This window comes from Cololabis saira, chromosome 19 (genome assembly GCF_033807715.1).
Source record: "Cololabis saira isolate AMF1-May2022 chromosome 19, fColSai1.1, whole genome shotgun sequence".
Classification (NCBI taxonomy): Eukaryota; Metazoa; Chordata; class Actinopteri; order Beloniformes; family Belonidae; genus Cololabis; species Cololabis saira.
In genome coordinates this window covers 19,544,800-19,562,658 of record NC_084605.1, presented here as the reverse complement: position 1 = coordinate 19,562,658, position 17,859 = coordinate 19,544,800, and the positions used below count along the sequence as shown (strand labels likewise).

At 39.7% G+C, this 17,859-nt stretch overlaps 1 pseudogene; it reads left to right on the top strand.

Moving 5' to 3' along the window:
• Positions 1-17,859, top strand: part of LOC133419100 (dynein axonemal heavy chain 9-like) — a 178,716-nt pseudogene that overhangs the window by 51,136 nt on the left and 109,721 nt on the right.

Here is a 17,859-nt window from a genome sequence, read left to right as displayed (position 1 = left end):
TGTTTAGAGCTGTATTTAAATTATGTCTCCTTTAAAATCAGTTCAGATCAGATAAGCACTCTCATTTGGAAAAGGCTTGATTTGACAACCACACATACAGTAAATACTTGTCCAATGTAAAAGAGCACTAGATGGACCCAAGGGTCCAAGAGTGGCAGAATGTTCGGCAGAATCACTGAATGGATCAGATTTTCCTAACAGTTGAATTGAGGTTATTATTTTATTCGTTATGATTAAAAACATTGCACTTCCTCCAGGTTTTATAGTGACTTACATTAGAAATCCTGTGGTAACTTAATAGACTATTAGAGTTGAACAACATATAAAGTAAGAACAGCATTTGATCCAATATAGATCCTTGAGGCACCTCAGAAGTGATATGATCTGTAGAACAACATTCCCTTACATGTACAGATAAACTTCTTTGGTAATTAGGGAGAAGATTGTGGGAATATGGCTCAGTTACAGTCTTTTAACATTCAGACAGTGTCTCATGACACAAGATCTGACTAAACTATCTGAGTCATCTTAAATGCATAAATTGTAAAAGGTCAAATCTAGTTGATTTCTTGAATCTTTGCTATCTTTCATTGTTTCTAATCCCCTGGTCAGGTGGCATTGACCTGCACACAGATCTGGTGGACGACTGACGTGAACATGGCTTTGATAATTCCATGAAGGAGTACCACAAGTAGCAGGTGGCTCAGCTCAACACCCGTATCTCCATGCTGATTGGTCAGCTTACGCAGGGAGATAGGCAGAAAATCATGACCATCTGCACCATTGATGTCCATGCCAGAGACGTGGTGGCCAAGATGATCGCTCAGAAAGTAAGAACAGCTTGGGGATAAATTGCCAGATAACCTATAACTTTTGAATTCCAATGCAGACACGGTGGTTGCCGTGGTATTTTTAAAAGGCTATTACCCGCGAGTAATGCACCCAAGATATTCAAGAAAGATCTGTCATTTCAACAATTAACGGGTGGAAAAGCATTGTTTATTTTGGACTTCAAGACTTGGCTCTCTGTTTTAATGCTTCTTTTTGTCCTTCTTTATTTATTTTTTTCAAGTTGGACAATTCTCAGGCGTTCCTGTGGCTCTCCCAGTTGAGACACCGCTGGGGTGAAAAGGAAATACATTGTTTTGCCAACATCTGTGACGGCCAGTTTCGCTACTCTTATGAATACCTGGGCAACACGCCACGACTGGTCATCACTCCTCTGACAGACAGGTATGGAGGCATCGTGTCATTGTTTCCTCAGGCTAACGGGGCCACAACAAATGTGTTTACTACGCCTTTACTCAGTCAAGATGAGGCTGTTTTTACTGACCATTCCTGCTCACTTGTTTGTAATACTTTTTAGCATCAGCATGAGTATAAAATTGTTGCATCAAATAACTGGAAATGGTGCAGTGGAAGCATGAAAAGTAGCCAGATATTAAAATATCAGCCTTTAAATGGGGAAAATTTGAAACTTCATTTAGATGGAGACCCAGACTTTAATTTCATATGAGCTATGGCAAGAAACTGTCAGTTTTACTCTCCCTGAAAAGATGATTGGCATTTTAATATTTTACAACTGACTCACTTTAACAGGGGAACTTCATAATTGTGGCTTTTTTACTTACTGAAAATGGGCTGTCTATGTTTTATTCTTGAGTTTCTCATCAAAAATGTATCTGATGTGCATCACACTTGTTGGGTTTATTGTTATGAAGCTAAAGTTTGAAGTCCTGCAGATGATCTGTTTGACTAATTTTGTACAAAATACGTACAAAAGAATCAAAATGTTGTTAATATTTCACCTGGTGAAGCTGCAAGCAGCAATGAACGGGCCCTCGCGCATGCAATTTTCACCAATAAAGGTCAAGGACTCAAAACCGAGTCCGATGACACCCATGACTCTTTATGTCAAACCATTGAAAAGTTATGGCAGAAAGTAGGAACTATCAGATATCGACCAACCAGATGAAGGGGGGGCGCGCTTTTTGGCGTCTATCGTCGCCACGGTAACGCCTTTGACTGAGAAAAGTAATGCCCATCGTCGCAGGATCGAGACGCACATTTTGATGTTTAACACACCTGGGTACACGTTACGGTTCGGGCGAAGAAATGGCATAAATTGCCCCAAAATTACATGATTAATTGAAAATGGCCGACTTCCTGTTCGGTTTCGGCCATGGCACCAAGAGACTTTTCTTTAAGTTGCGACATGATACACACGTGTATCATACACGTGTGTACCGATATTCGTGCATGTATGTCAAACCGTATTGTGGGGCTTGAGGCACGAAGTTTTCTAGGGGACGCTGTTGAGCCATTATGCCACGCATATTAATGCAACCATTAAATATCACATTTTTTGCCAGGCCTGGCTTGCGTGCAAAATTTGGTGACTTTTGGGGCACGTTTAGGGGGGCAAAACGGCCTTCATTTCGTTGGAAAAATAAAAATATTCCTACAGATACAATAGGGCTTTCGCACTGTCAGTGCTCGGGCCCTAATAATAAAGGTAAGAATCAAATTAGAAGTATAACCTGTGAATGGTTGCTGTACCTGTCAAAGATGCTTAGTTTGATTTATATCATTTTAAAATAAACACACATCTGAAAGCCATGCGAGAGTGAAGCCCAGAGAGTTAACTTAAGTTCACTACTTCAAATCCAAGCCGCGACTGGATAACCATCATTTTCAAGTGAATTGTTACAGAGATTGTAGTTTTGCCGTTGAGATGCAGTAATACTTGTCAGAACTGCCTGAATGAGACATGAATAATCTGATTATTGAGATTATTCATGTCACATTCAACCACAATCTAACATGAATAAAATGTTGAATGTATTCTTTTCTTTTTGCGAGACAACACTCAGAGTTTTGACTTTGTAGAAGAAAGCAAATTCAGTTCATCTGGTGTTTTTGTTAATTTTTATTAGCCAAATGATAATGAAAGTAAGAGTTTTGTCATAAATTGAGCTAATAACAAGCTATAAAAACCTTCAGAGGTTTTCATCGTGTTTATTCAGACTGCTTTTGTGGTTTTGGTTATGCCAAGGGCCCAGAGTCTATTAATAGTTTTTAAACTGTGACTGGGGAGGTGTTACCACAGTAAAAGGCCGCATTAAACAAGTGCTTAATAAGACTACTTCAAGTTCTGCAAACATTTATAAGGTATTTGTGCAAAACTCACATGCAGTTTCAGCAATCAGTTTGTGTTGATGAAAACAAGTTTCTTTTATTCATGAAAGTGACTAAAAGAAGCTTCTCATCTGATAACCTCCTGAGAATCTTAATTTGAATTATTATGAACATCCACCACAAGCAGAGGCTTTTAGAGCAGCGCAGCATGACAGCCGGTTTGTTCATTTGCACACGGTTCTGCAGGACACCCGATAAACTACACAGAGATGAATACCTGTCTCCCTGAGTCATTTGGCAGACTGCAGTGTTTGAATGAGCAGTTTTCCAGGCTGACCAGTAGTCTCTTTGAAGCCTGAACAAAGCAGAAACAATGGGCTTTGATGGCCGGATCAGCAGCCGTGTTGCAAGACCTCACCATATGGTGCATGCCCTCCGTGCCACTCACACAGTTTGCCTCTGACTTTCATTGTAACAATGTATCAGGGACCAGGAGGCTTCGTGTCTAATCCTTTAATCCACAACTTGAGGAAAAAAAAGCTAAAAGTGTTTCATGCATGATATTGTAACACAACTGTCTTCATAACAGACTCATTAAAAGAAGAACACTTCCTGTTGCTACTAATTTGGTCTGATATGAGTGAACGTCACAGAGACTGGGAGCTAAATGTGATCGCACAAAACACATGAAACCTCACGCCTTCCGGTCTCCGGATCTGGGGCTGCGGGTTCTGTCGGGGGTTTCAGTCCGAGGGAGAGCCTTCGTTTCGGCTCGGCTCCACCATGCGGCTCTTAACACTAGGTAGGAATAGTTCATCTAAATGACAAGAATGTATATCTTACCAACAGGCAAAGGACATTTATTGGAATAATACAGTTCAAAAACAATGAACTGTAAAGTTGTTTTCTCGAGAGACGGAATAAGATAAAAAGGCATACAACACCATGATGTAACAACTGCAGTAAGATTTGTTATCTTGGCCCATAATTCCATGGAGCATAACTGTAATTCTCTGATGTGTGTGTAGTCCCTACAACATCTGCAACACTGTGTTTTAACTTTGCTTTTCACAAAATTAATCCACTGCTTCTGGATCTCAGAACTCCTCAGTGTATTAACCAGGCAGTCTAAATTCTGCAAATTCTGGCAGCCAGGGCAAATGCATTTCAATGATGTGGCCAGAAGAGTGAGTAGCCAGTTGTGGTTGACTCGCCAGTTTAATGGATCTCAGATTATAAATGTTATGGTGTTAGGTGCAGGGTTGGCATTTGCTGGCCTTGAATTCTTACTCTCAGTCCTACCCATATGTCTTTTATCTTATTTTTTTCCTTTTCCCGACGTGCCTTACTTGGACTTTTAACATTGCAAGGGCCACTTACTCTGTCTATTGGAAAACTGTTTTTTAAGAGAGAGGGGGACTCGACCCTTGGCCAGTTGTTTTATGACTAGCCTCCACGGATCAGCCACCACACATTTACTTATCACACATATGTATTCCTCATGTCGTAAGAATGCACCCACATAAACTGCATGTAATGTGGTTAAAAGTGCTTCAACAATTGTGACATACTTTAATTTAATTGTGCTCCACATTTTGAAGTACAGACACCAATGATGAGACCCAGGGAGTCATGACAGTTTGACAGCGTGCAATCAACAAATCCCCTTTGAAGCGGGCACTTTTATTTTGACAGAGCAGGGCAGGCAGGCAGGCAAGTCGGGTCGATATGCACAGCACCTTTCAACCATAACACCATGTCCTAACTGCATGCGACGCGACCGAGCGTCAGCGTCAAAAACAATTCCATTGCTTTATTTTCTATTGGACTGTCCTAACTGGCGCGCCGTTTTGAGCTGGACTTTTGTCGGACGCCCTGTTTCTATTTTCTTCCTGTCGCTCGCGTTGAAAGCCGGTTGAAAGCGCTGTAGGAAACAGTTATTTCAATACAAGAACCTCAATAAAGTGGCAGCTGGCTGGAGGGAGATCGCCAAGGAGCTGGAAGGTATAATATATGTAATAAGATAATGTATAATAATAATAGGATAATATTTCTTTCTGCCACTTTATTGAGGTTTTTGTAGTGAAATGAGGAGGTATCATAGAGATAACTTCTCATTTCAACTAACTGGATCAGCCGTTCCTCATCCGTGACTGTTTCCTACAGCGCTTTCAACCGGCTTTCAATGCGAGCGGCAGGAAGAAAATAGAAGAACATTTAAATATCACAATATCAAGCTTGTTTTCTGTTTAGAAAGCACAAACGTAGGAAGATTACAAGTACTCACCCATCTTTTACTTGTCTCTTTACTCTTTTAGGAGTTATTTTAGGAGTTTCTTTCAGGAGCGCACAGGCGGGTAGTGTGGTGAATAAAGGCTGATTTATGGTTCCACGTAAAATCAACGGCGTAGCCTACGCCGTAGGGTCTGCGATGGTGTAACACGGAACCATAAATCAGCCTTTTAAAAAGCGAGTTTCAGCTGTCAATCAAAATACCGGGGGGCCCATAACGCTTTCAGTGTGGACAGAGAGCGTCCGATGCCACGCAGTGCGAAGCGATAGTCGGACACTCGGGTGCAGTTAGGACAGGCTGTAAGACATGAAAGACATTTCAGTCAACTCACGCTGGGATAAAAGCATGTTTCATTACCGTCATCATTTTTCATTTATTCGCATTATTGTAACACCTACAGTACTTTACTAGTTTGGCATCTGGACTCCAAGCTTATCATTCTCTACAGATTTGACCTAATTTAAGATATTTGGAGCGTTGAACAGCAACTTAACCCCTCTGACCTAGTCCTGAGATTCTATAAAGAAGCTGCAAATGTTTTAGCTCTTAATGTTTCCTCTTTATAAGCATCTGGCAGTGTTAAGATGTGACAACTGTGGTGTTAGATTTGTGGACGTCTCAATTGACTGCAGCTGTTTAACCCTTAAAAAGCATGTAAAGATGACAGGACAGTAGTCACAGCTCCTGCAGCTGGTCAAATGTGGTCCAAAACTACACTGAGGTCTGTGTCTTGGCCTGAGGTCAAACATAATTCTTGTTTGGTTGAAGAAACACTTTAATAATAAATGATAACATTAATGACAGCTGCATTCCATTAAGTTGAGGCTGCTCCAGGGCATAGGGAGCGCCTGCTCTTCCAATTACATGGCTTACAGGAACTCTTAATGGAGTAGACCGATGATTAATATTATTGTTTACTCCAGTGCTTTACCACGGCAAGTCAAAATGTCTGACATAAAAAGGTTTCACAGCAGGAGCTCGGCATGGAGTCAGCTGAAGAAAATTCAGCTGTTATGATTATTATTATGACTTTATCTGTGCTTTTAAAAACACTAATATCCTTGCTTAATTGCTGGCAGATAAAAAAAAAATAGGTTACATGTAAGAGACCATTGGAATACAAATGAACAAAAACAGAATATGGAAAAGACAGCAAAACAGAACAAATAAACAAACACTTAGAAAAGGAGCGTTCTGTGTGTGGTTTGGATGTTTGAAAACTGTAGTGGGTCACACGTCCCTGAATAGTTAGAGCCTTTTGAGAAGGACTACATGGCCATGAATGATTCTTGGAAAGAAGGGGGTCAGAGCTGCTTTGGTTTAAGCATTTATATAATGTATAAATGATATAAATTATCTGACAGGATATATTTCATAACCTCAGGGAAAGCAAAATATACAGAAAGAAAGAATTTGTGAAGCCATAAACATAACTGCATTCAAAATAATCTCAGACACCCTTGTGTAGCACAAGCTGGCTATTGGCCAGTTTGATGTGTTCACCCTCTGCAGCAGCGTAATTAGGCTAAAGGAACTCGCAGCAATCCATAACAGGAGGAATGTTATCGGCATAATATTAGCATTCACTCGATACTTACTGCAGGATCTCCAAATCTGCACCATTATTCAAAATGTCAGGAATAGTTTCCCCAGCTTACACTCACTCACACACGCACACACACACACACACACACACACACACACACTGAGAGGAAGATGAATAGAGGAAGAATGAGTCCAACTAGTAAATTGATATACACAGCTATTACTTTTAAAGACTTTTAATAAAAACAAGTCACCTTGTCTCACAGCCGAGTTTACTACGGTTTTACTCACACATCTCGTATCTTGCTGTAGTTATTCTATGCAGCACAAGCTTTTCCAGCCTTCTTAACGAGTCATTGTGAGGGTTTTGGCCGTATTTCAATGGAGGACCATAAAGCCTGTTGGCACTGGTATCCAGATGATACACTGTATACAGATGGGATCATTTGTCTTCTCTGAGCTTCTGTCTGTTGTTATGCTCTCCAATATTTATCCCTTCCATGCATCATCTATTAACCAGCAACTGGGTAAAAATCATGGCTGTATTGATAGTCAAGTTGAAGCTTTGCACTTATTGCCTTGATCAATGAAGGCCTGATTGTCACCGTCACTTCACGGCCGGTCTTAAGTGATACTAGAGCAGGGGTCAACAACCCGCGGCTCCAGAGCCGCATGCGGCTCTTTAGCGCCGTCCTAGTGGCTCCTGGAGCTTTTTCAAAAATGTTTGACCATTTTTTTCTTCTTTTTTTTTCTTTTTTTTCTTTTTTTTCTTTTTTTCCTTTTTTTCCTTATTTTTTCCATTTTTTCTTTTTTTCTCTTTTTATTTATTTTTTCTTCTTTTTTTCCTTTTTTATTTTTCTTCTCTTTTTCCTTTTTTTCCTCTTTTTATTTCTTTTTTTCTTATTTACCTTTTTTTCTTTTTTCTTCTCTTTTTCCTTTATATCTTCCGTTTTGCTTTCCTTTTTAATCTCAACATTTCAACTTTTTCTCGAAATTTTGACTTTTTTCCTAAACATTTCGACTTTTTTCTTGGCAATTCGACTTTTATCTCAAGATTGTACTTCAACATTAATGTTGACATTTCGACTTTTTTCTCGAAATATCAACTTTTTTCTCGACATTCCGACTTTTTTTCAAGATTGTACTTCAACATTAATCTGGACATTTAGACTTTTTTCTCAGCATTTAATGTGGACATTTTAAAACATCTTCCCCCAGTTCTAACTAATATAGAAACATACAGCATGTGTTGTCTTCATTCTAAGGCTTATAAAAGACTTCATTTTTTGCGGCTCCAGACATATTTGTTTTTTGTGTTTTTGGTCCAATATGGCTCTTTCAACATTTTGGGTTGCCGACCCCTGTACTAGAGGGACAGGTTTTTATTATTCCTGGCAGATTCTGCAGCAGAAGTAAATACTCGCTTTACTAATCAGCCTTTGGAATATTTAAAAAAAACTGCAGCAGATTTTATTAGTAGAAATTATGTCGTATATGATGCCTGAGCTGACATTAAGATGACGTCATGCTGGTTATGAGACTCTGTGAGCTCTGGGCTTGTCATTCTGATATAAATACAGCAGTGCACATTTTTTCAATGCAGGTGCAGAAATTCAAAGTTTCGCTTGTGTGTTTATGGAAATGAAATGTGGAAAGTTTAAAAGGTTTGTTAATGCTGCTTTGGCAGAGGAATGAAATTGCTCTCCTGCAGTTGTTCTACTGCATGTATTGCATGTGCCAGTGCTACGAAGCATTGAAACAATATTGATTACATCATGTGGGCCGTCAGCACTTGATGTGCCGTCTGCAAATAAAGAGTTGCACATCAAGCACCCTACACTTTGATTTGGCACGAAAGATTTCAGCAAATATGGAAACAGTTGTAAGCATTTTTCTAACAAAGAAAGTACAACAGTCTAATTAGTTAGTGTTTAAGATGTTGCTATTAATATTTGTGATCTTTTGACAGGTCCATGCTAGGGTTTTATCCTCAATTCTAGTCTTGTGTCTCAGGCTAAACCACAGCCAATAAGTGGGTTTCCTGATAAGTTATGAATTGAAATGAATTTATTGTTATTCTGCAGAATAATCCCTAATTTTGAGACTGATTTATGCTGTTAAAGTTATAATTTTTCCTGGTTAAAATCCAGGTGGTACCCCGAGGATTAATTCATTTTGATCATTCAATTTGATAAATAGTCTACTTTATTAATTATTAATAATTGTTGAATATAATTATTAATAACTCTTGATAACTGAACAGCACAACCGCTGTGGCACAACAGTATGTCAAGAAAGAGGAGAGGAAAGGAAAGCAAAAAAGAAAATGCGAGGGGGGTAAATGATCAGATAAAAACTGATTAGGGGGGACTTTATGTGGCTTTATTGATTACTTGATTGATGAAAGTAATTTAAGAAATGAATCCAAGTGTCATTAAAAGCTGATGTGTTGTTGTTTTTCCTGGCAGCTGTTTCTTCTATTGCAATGCAATTCTGTTGTGTTGATCCAGTGACTCATGTTACAAGCCTGTTTAGACTTTGAAAGATTAATTTATTGGTGAGAGCTAGGGAGAAGAGTGGAAGGTTCATACAGTATGTTTAGCTGAGAGGCTGACATATGTTGTATATCCGATCAGACGGACTGATGGGAATGATGGGATATTGTAATCCAGACATATTGAACGTTTGTCAATGACTGCGGTCCAAGAGCAGTGTAACGAGTGACATAACCAAGTGGCATGCACATAACAGTCTGTGCCACCTGTAGTGCAAAGAGGTATCTGTGTGTAGTCTGTGCTACGAGTTCATCTCTGCTTATTTTCCAGTCAAAATCAGAACATGCACAGTTCAGTCTCCTCTCCAGCTCCTCTGCATGCTCTCGTATGTTGGCAAGACACTGAAGCTTTGGATCAAAAAACATTTTATGAGTATTTGTGTGAATGGGCAAATTAAAAACACATGTTAAAAAAAAATGGAGGCAAGGTTAAAAAGTTCATACTATTTACCATTTACCAAATTCCTTTAGTTAAACTTCCAGAATGCAGTTATTAATTCCAATTTTACTGGAAACAATTTTTATAGGAAACCATTAAGAGAGAAAACCTCAAATAATAGGCATTACAATCATTTCCATTTACTTTATTTAATTCAAGATTTTCTTATATTTAGATTGTTTTACCTTGCAAGTTTTCTGATTTTGCTATGAGGTCATTATACTTTTAAATACGAAGACTTGCATAAATGCTAAATAAACCAAATGGGGGAAAAAAAGCAATTATTATCTAGTCCCTAAGTTTAGTGAATAATAAATATTGAACACTTTTAATGGGATAACAATGAAATATATTTACTTATTTTTTGTGAGGATTTTCATTGACTGAATGAACAGAGGTGAGCAGTCATGTAATAAGCTGCCAAAGATACTGTGTGGCCATCTGTCATACTCACGTCCTCAGCTGTGTGTGTTTCTGTGTCTCCACTGAACCTAGGTGCTACATCACCTTGACTCAGTCCCTCCACCTGACCATGAGTGGGGCTCCAGCAGTGCCGGCAGGCACAGGGAAAACGGAGACCACCAAAGACTTGGGGAGAGCTCTCGGCATCATGGCGTACGTGTTCAACTGCTCCGAGCAGATGGACTACAAGGTGAGCAAACACGAATGCAAACAAGCGTGTGTGTCCGAGCACCGGCATGTCCTATAGCTAATGTGCATTCGCAGCACTGCATATTACACCTGTTTCTTTTCATCTTTGCTTTTGTCAGCGAAATGGTATGCATATGTCGTTAAAGTTGGTAGTCCACCTTTATGTCCTTCTCTTTTCATCTTTTTTCTTTTATCTTTTCCCATGAAGGAAGAGCTGATTAATTTGACCCTGATCGTTGTTTTTTTGCCAAACCTTGTCAAAAACCTCCCCCTGCATCCAGCCTCTCCCTGCATTATTATGCGCCTTGGTAAATTCTAACTCACCTCCTCTGCAGACAGAGGGGTTTTGGGAGGCACGTAATCTTATGATGTGGCTTGCTGCTGCCTCCCCCAGGGAGGGGCATCATTACAGTATAGAGGCGTACAGCGCCGCTGGCTATACATTCCACAGCAAGGTGTCTACAGAGAGGAGAGCTAATGTACTCCAGGAGGACCTCATGCACAAGAAGCTGTCTTCAGAGCTGCAGACTGCTACTCTTTCTGAGAAGCACGCACACACACACACACACACACACACACACACACACACACACACACACACACACACACACACACACACACACACACACAAACGTCTGATGCCGTCCTCATCCTGGTCCAGGTGAACTCTGGAGAGCTGTTCAACTGCTCTCCAGGTGATGTTCAGGGGAGGCTGTAATTTCAGTGGTAGACATTTCAGCTTTCTTTCTCTGCTATCAACACCTGGGATAAGGCTGTATTAAAGTGTCCGCCTTGCTCTGGTGCTGTGCAGATTCTTTGACTATTAAGGTTTTATATCCGAGTGAAATGAGCCAAAGTGTCTCAGACATGAGAAGAACAGTAACATACTAATGAAAGGAGCCTCTATTCATATTTGAATATCTTCAGTCTGAAGAAAATGAGACGGCCGTGTGTGAAGTGACAGCATGGAGAGCCATCCCACAGTGGAAGCAACCCTGGCAATACTGCTCATTTTTTCTCATCGGTATATAGAATAAATGTACTGTGATTCATGTCCAGTAGATAAACATGAGTCTTCTTTTACACTACCAGCTTTGGTGTTGAAGTCATTTTCTCTGGGTTGTTGAAAGTTATTTGAAAGTTTCACATCACAGGAAAGTACAAGAGCTAATTATTTCCCTACATCTCTAAACAGTTCCTCTTTTCAGCCATCCCATCAACGTCAATATTTTCAACTATTCGACTGTGAGCGACCAACTGTTCCAGTGTGTCAATCTGATCCGTTTCTCTGTGTGTCCCAGTCCTGCGGGAACATCTACAGAGGCCTGGTCCAGACGGGAGCATGGGGCTGCTTCGACGAGTTCAACAGAATCTCGGTGGAGGTGCTTTCTGTGGTGGCTGTACAGGTAAGAACAAGAACATGGTATCAATCTCTGTTGCTCACATATCAGGTGAAAACTTCACAGCAAGAGCTGCTTCACGGCTGGTACTAGGGCTGGGCGATATGGACCAAAAGTCATATCTCGATATTTTCTAGCTAAATGGCGATACTCGATATATATCTCGATATTTTTTCTGTGCCTTAATTGGGGTTTCCCCCAAAGCATTATAGCATAGCATCTCTGTTAGCTTCATTTTTTTCTGAGGCAAACCCTTAAAAAAAGTCAGTTTTAATACAAAGCCTCGTGCCAAATGTCACACAGGTTCCTTTATTAACAGAGGTCTGCACAATATCAAAATGTATAAAACAAATGAAATAAAAATAAACTGCCTGCATATATAGAATAAAAATGCTTCTTGAATAAAATAAAACAAATATCCCTTTCCTGCATAACAATTAAATTAAAATACACTGTGCAATTAATACAATGTAGACGGTAACAGGCAGACTTTTCCACTGAGGTTGCCAGTTGTGCAAATAACAAAACATTTGTGCAAATCTCAAATAAAACATTCAAGTCAATTTGTCACAAAATAAGCTATAACAAAATCATCAAAAAAAAAATGTAAAAAAAAAAAAAAAAAAAAAAAAAATTAAATCGATATAAACGATATTGTCTCGTACCATATCGTGTTTGAAAATATATCGATATATATTAAAATCTCGATATATCGCCCAGCCCTAGCTGGTACTATTGTGTTTGCAGCCTAGATGCAGCTAAACTGTCTTGATTATTTGGTCCTCAATAATCAGTGGAATTGAATTCCCTTACTTTAGCTGGACTTTACTCCCTTTCCTAGGTACCTTGAAATTACTTGACTAACACACTGTACTGAATTGAAGTCTGTGTTTTAGAAGTAAATGCATCCTCTTGGATTTTCCAGGTGACTCACAGCAGCTAACTTTTGAGAAATCAGCTGATGTTTCAACTGATGAAAGGTCCTCTGCTGTGTTGCACTCTTTTATCCTGAATCAAACAGATCGACCATGTGGCTTCATACGTTTCCATGGGGTATTCAAATCATATATGCTGTTCCCACCGGCACTATCTTCATTCAGTGCAATACTGACAAAGCAAAATGTATATTGTTGATAAGACAATGTTGATAGTGGAGATAACAAAGCTCTCCAAAAGATTATTATTCACTGCCAGAAGTAGCAGTCCCTTCCTTTCCTTTTTTGTCTTTTCCAAAGAGATGAAAGCAAAGCAGTCTTATTCTAAAATCTGTGGAAGTCCACAGTGCTTAAAGACTTTTAAAGTGCCAGAAGAATGACTAGGTGTTTCATGGCGTAATGAATAATAAATCATGGTGGATTATACGTGGAGAAGCAGACCTTGAGAACAGAGGAGCGTCAAACTCCTGCTGTGACAGCTGGCAGCCTGCTCCTGCACTCAGCCTGCCTCAGTGGAGCCAATGCAGAGCCATCTCTCTTCTTAGCACACACCTACTCCATCCTCGCCGCCAGCATCCCTCGCTGACAGCCTCAGCTGCTGCTCCGGACTGCTAACACAGGTGGCAAAACCAAACAGACGGCAGTGCCACATAACAACATGGAGATGGATTGGTTGGGTTCTGCCTTTGTTACAGTCTACACAGATGTGGACTACATAGACTTCATATTTATAGAAAATATGAAAAGTGTGGAGGCAGACTCTTAACAGTCTTTTCTTGAACTTTTGAAAAAGGTGTTTTCTACATTTTGCTACCCTTCGTATCTCTGAAGGGTAGAGTACCGTCATTCCACATAAAAAAACAAGTTCCAGTCATATTCTCATGTAAACTTTGGGTGTGTTTATGCATGTACTGCAGTCACCCTGTTTGTTTTTGCTTCTTACACCCCCCTCCCATTTGTGTTGGTATGACTGAGTGATCTGTAACTGAGTACTCACCCATGAAGAGATGTTCTTTCTCTTTCCAGCTGTCGACTCACTACTCTTTTACCACTTGCATGTTAAATTCATAAAGCGTCAAAGAGACACAGACTCAGAGGTTCCAGCCAACACACACACAAAGTTCATTTTCTGATAACTCATTCAATCATAGCTTAGACATGCAGAGCCTCGGTCGTTCATTCATGCAGTAAACCCTAGCTGATAGCATGCTCATATTAGTAAAGGAATTGTATGCCTTTAGAAAAAAAAGAAAGCATGCATAACATAACTGTTTAATAAGTTGTTACAAATGAACGGTTGTATGTTTTTTGTGATATTAATAATATGCAAATGATGGGAAGATGAGATCAGCTGAGAACTTTTTAACTGGCAGTTTTTGATATGGTTGAGGCCGTGAACTTCTCTGATATTGGAGCAGCGTTTTAGAGTTGTTGCACTGATTCAGTTGAGGCTGAAATCTGTGAGCGTGCGTCTCTTGGATGGATTGCCATGGAATTCTGCGCACATATTCAGGGTGACTGGATGACTCTTGTGGTGGGATTTCTGCTGAGCCATGACACCCAGGAACAAATGGGAGTTGTCAATTGAGATGAAAGAAGAAGCTGTTTTACTGAAGCAAGCTGGTGCGGCCTGGGAGAAATGCACATGGAGTACACATGACTGCACACTACATTCTGAAAGGCAGACTTGACTTTTGTTCTGCACTATGTCAGCAAGTTTAGAGAAAAGTACGCTTTTCTGTACCAAAGTATGAAAATACACTCTTATGCAGGAATCTGAACAGTTTCATACTTAAACCTCACTGGTGAGATACAGTAAGGACTTCAACAGACCACAAATCAAATAAAGCACCACTCTAACAAGGAATCATATCTTCTTTCTCAGTATTCTATAGGCTGTATGTTACATTACATTACGTTACCCTGTTTGGTTAAATGTGCTGCACCGTTGTTTATGTGATGGGTGAATGAGAAACACTTGATAAAGCACTTTGTAGACCTTAAACAATGTTAAAAGGGGTTGTGAGTGTAGCCCGTTTACCACAGCATGTGTGATGCAGCTATCTTGGGAAAGAAAAGCTTATTTTATCGGGAACAAACAAGCAGGCATGGATTTATTTGATTCGACTCATGTTTAATCCCTGATATTTTGTTTTTCTCCATCTGGTTTGGTTTTCTCTTTGACTGGAGATTGATTGTTTTTTTTTTGTGTGTATTTGATGTTGAAAACAGTGGTGTTCCTAAAGGCTGCTCAAACTGGTGTGAGAATGTCTGGGCCAGTGTTCGGTTACATGTCTACTCTCCATCTTACCTAGAAATAATTTAGCTTTTAAAAATATTTGAGTCAGTAAAATTGGCTGGAGCACCATGTAATAAGAAGCTGTCACAGATTAAGATTCGGTAAGCTGCGCACTCAATAACATTTCTGTAGGGTGACTGACAGCAATGTAAACACTGTTTGTGATTAGATATGATTCACCTAAAATCCCATCTCTGTGAATGTGGCCCAGAAACAACTGTTTAACACACATGGGATGTATTTAGTTTTCCACAAGGCTACTGCAGATAAAAAGGGTGAACTTTGTTTTTTTAATGAAGAAAGTTACATCAAACTTTGTCTTTTAAATGGAGTTGTACAAAATCTGGTGAATGTCCCCTGGTGACATCACCACACACACGAACCCTACAACAAACACCTTGGGATCCCTAAAGGACATGACAGTTGTGAAGACGCTACAAAGGGGTTGGCCACAGTCAAGTGCCTCCAGAGAGAGAGCAAAGTCTGAACCGTCAACACGGACGCCCTGCCAGTAATCATGTACCCCGCTGACCACAGGAGGAGGCTGAAGCCACTGATGTCAGGACAAGAAAAGCCCTTATCATGCATGGAGTCCAGCACTGACACTATACACTAAACAAGTGGAGGGAGGCTGGGGATTAGGGAGTGTGTAAGGCAGAAGATGAGAAGGAGGAGGAGGAACCATCATGGCAGGAGAAGCCCCTGCATGGCAGGTACCGCCAGCAGACTGAAGAAGTGGCTGAAGAAAATGATAGAGCAAAGATCCAGACTGATAAGTGGTTATGACTTCTTTTGCATCTGTGTGCTTGAAGCCAAAGAAACTCCTTCTTTTTAATTTTAGCAGTTTATTTTAACAGAAGTTTTATTAATTTGTGTCATGGTTTATAAGGAGTTTTCGCAATCTGACAAAGTCATTTTAACTTATAGGTCAAAAGCATTCAAGATGCTATCCGCTATAAGAAGAAGAGGTTTAACTTCATGGGAGAAGAGGTGAATCTTGGTCCCACTGTGGGCATCTTCATCACGATGAATCCAGGCTACGCTGGCAGGACCGAACTTCCTGAGAACCTCAAGGCTCTGTTCAGGTAAGCTAGAAGAGAGCTGTATGGCAGTACACTGTGTACCCTGCGATTGATTTCTCACATTTTTCTTCTTCCAACTTGGCTTATTGATTCATCGGTTCAAGTCTAATCTGGCGAGATGCAGGGATGGGGTCCAGTCACCCTCAGCAGGAGAAGTAAACAGGGAAATGGATAAATGAATGTGCAAGTTTGACAATTTAGTGTGATATAAGAGAATCACCTTATTTATCTTTCCAAATAACTGAAAAAGTAAAAACCACTATACACAGAATATCAAAAGTCCTGTAAAGAATGTGTAGAGCTGAACAAAACAATTAACGTATAAACGCTGTGTGCCATTATAAAGTAGGCCCATTAAAAACAGAAAGAGGTTTAATTCCTCAAGCCTCATTGAGTGTGCAATGCTTGGGTTAAAGGCTGCTCCGTGTCTTTGCTTCTTTTAAGCTCAAATGAACTAAAATGTGTAAATTAAATAATTAAAACAAGCTAATAAACAGTTTTATTCTGTGTTCAAACTAGTAAACTGTGTTTTCAATAGCATTAATAGCTACTATTCATTTTTTTCTGCTTTTACATTGTATTTTAACTGAGGCCTCGTATAACAGGCCTACATGTGACTATATACAAAGGCCTTCACTTAATCTATATATAATGTGATATATAGTTACATTAAAAGTTGGATATGACTATGACCTGTAATCACGTGCTTTCTCTGCATGTGTCCGCAGACCTTGCGCCATGGTGGTGCCTGATTTTGAGCTATCTGTGAAATTATGCTGGTGGCCGAAGGTTTCCTTAGCGCCTGGATCCTCGCGCGGAAGTTCATCACTCTCTACACGCTGTGCAAGGAGTTGTTGTCCAAACAGGTACCAACCGCTTTCTTCAATGATAATGAGGATGGAAAAAGTCTGGCCCATCTTTATTTCAAACTTTAACAGCTGACTCCCTCAGTTCTTTTTATAATTGAGGTGTTTGGTAAAAGAATGACTCAGAGGAACCACACATGAGCTCGTTTTGTAACGTTGCAGCACGGCTGAGTGGAATATTACAAGCATATTAATGAGTAGCTTCAAGGAGTTCATTATTCTTTAATTCCTCTTAGTCTAGTCCTGTTTTACAAGTCATGACATTACTTTAATTATTTTAAAAAGCAATAAAATCCAACAATTATGCTGACTAATAGAGTTGTGGTACTCGGCTGAGCTAAGTGATTTTATGAGCCCTCGACTGTCCATGACTTTCCCATGACTACAGGAACATTAAAGTGTCAGTGGATACAAGTTCACTCCCAAAGCTGACATGTGACCTGATACTAAAATGTAAGTTTGTTTTTATCTGATTTGTGTCATTACAAGTTTTCAAACATAACAGCAGTGATTAAATGAAATGTTAATGTACAGATTTATGTCTAGTGAAATGTAGAAGACCTAAAGTGCCTGAAATTGATAGAAAGTGCTGTTTCTGAGAGCAAGGCTCTTGAGTTTTGGATTCAATGATTCATAAATTCAGCTACATGAGCAGAC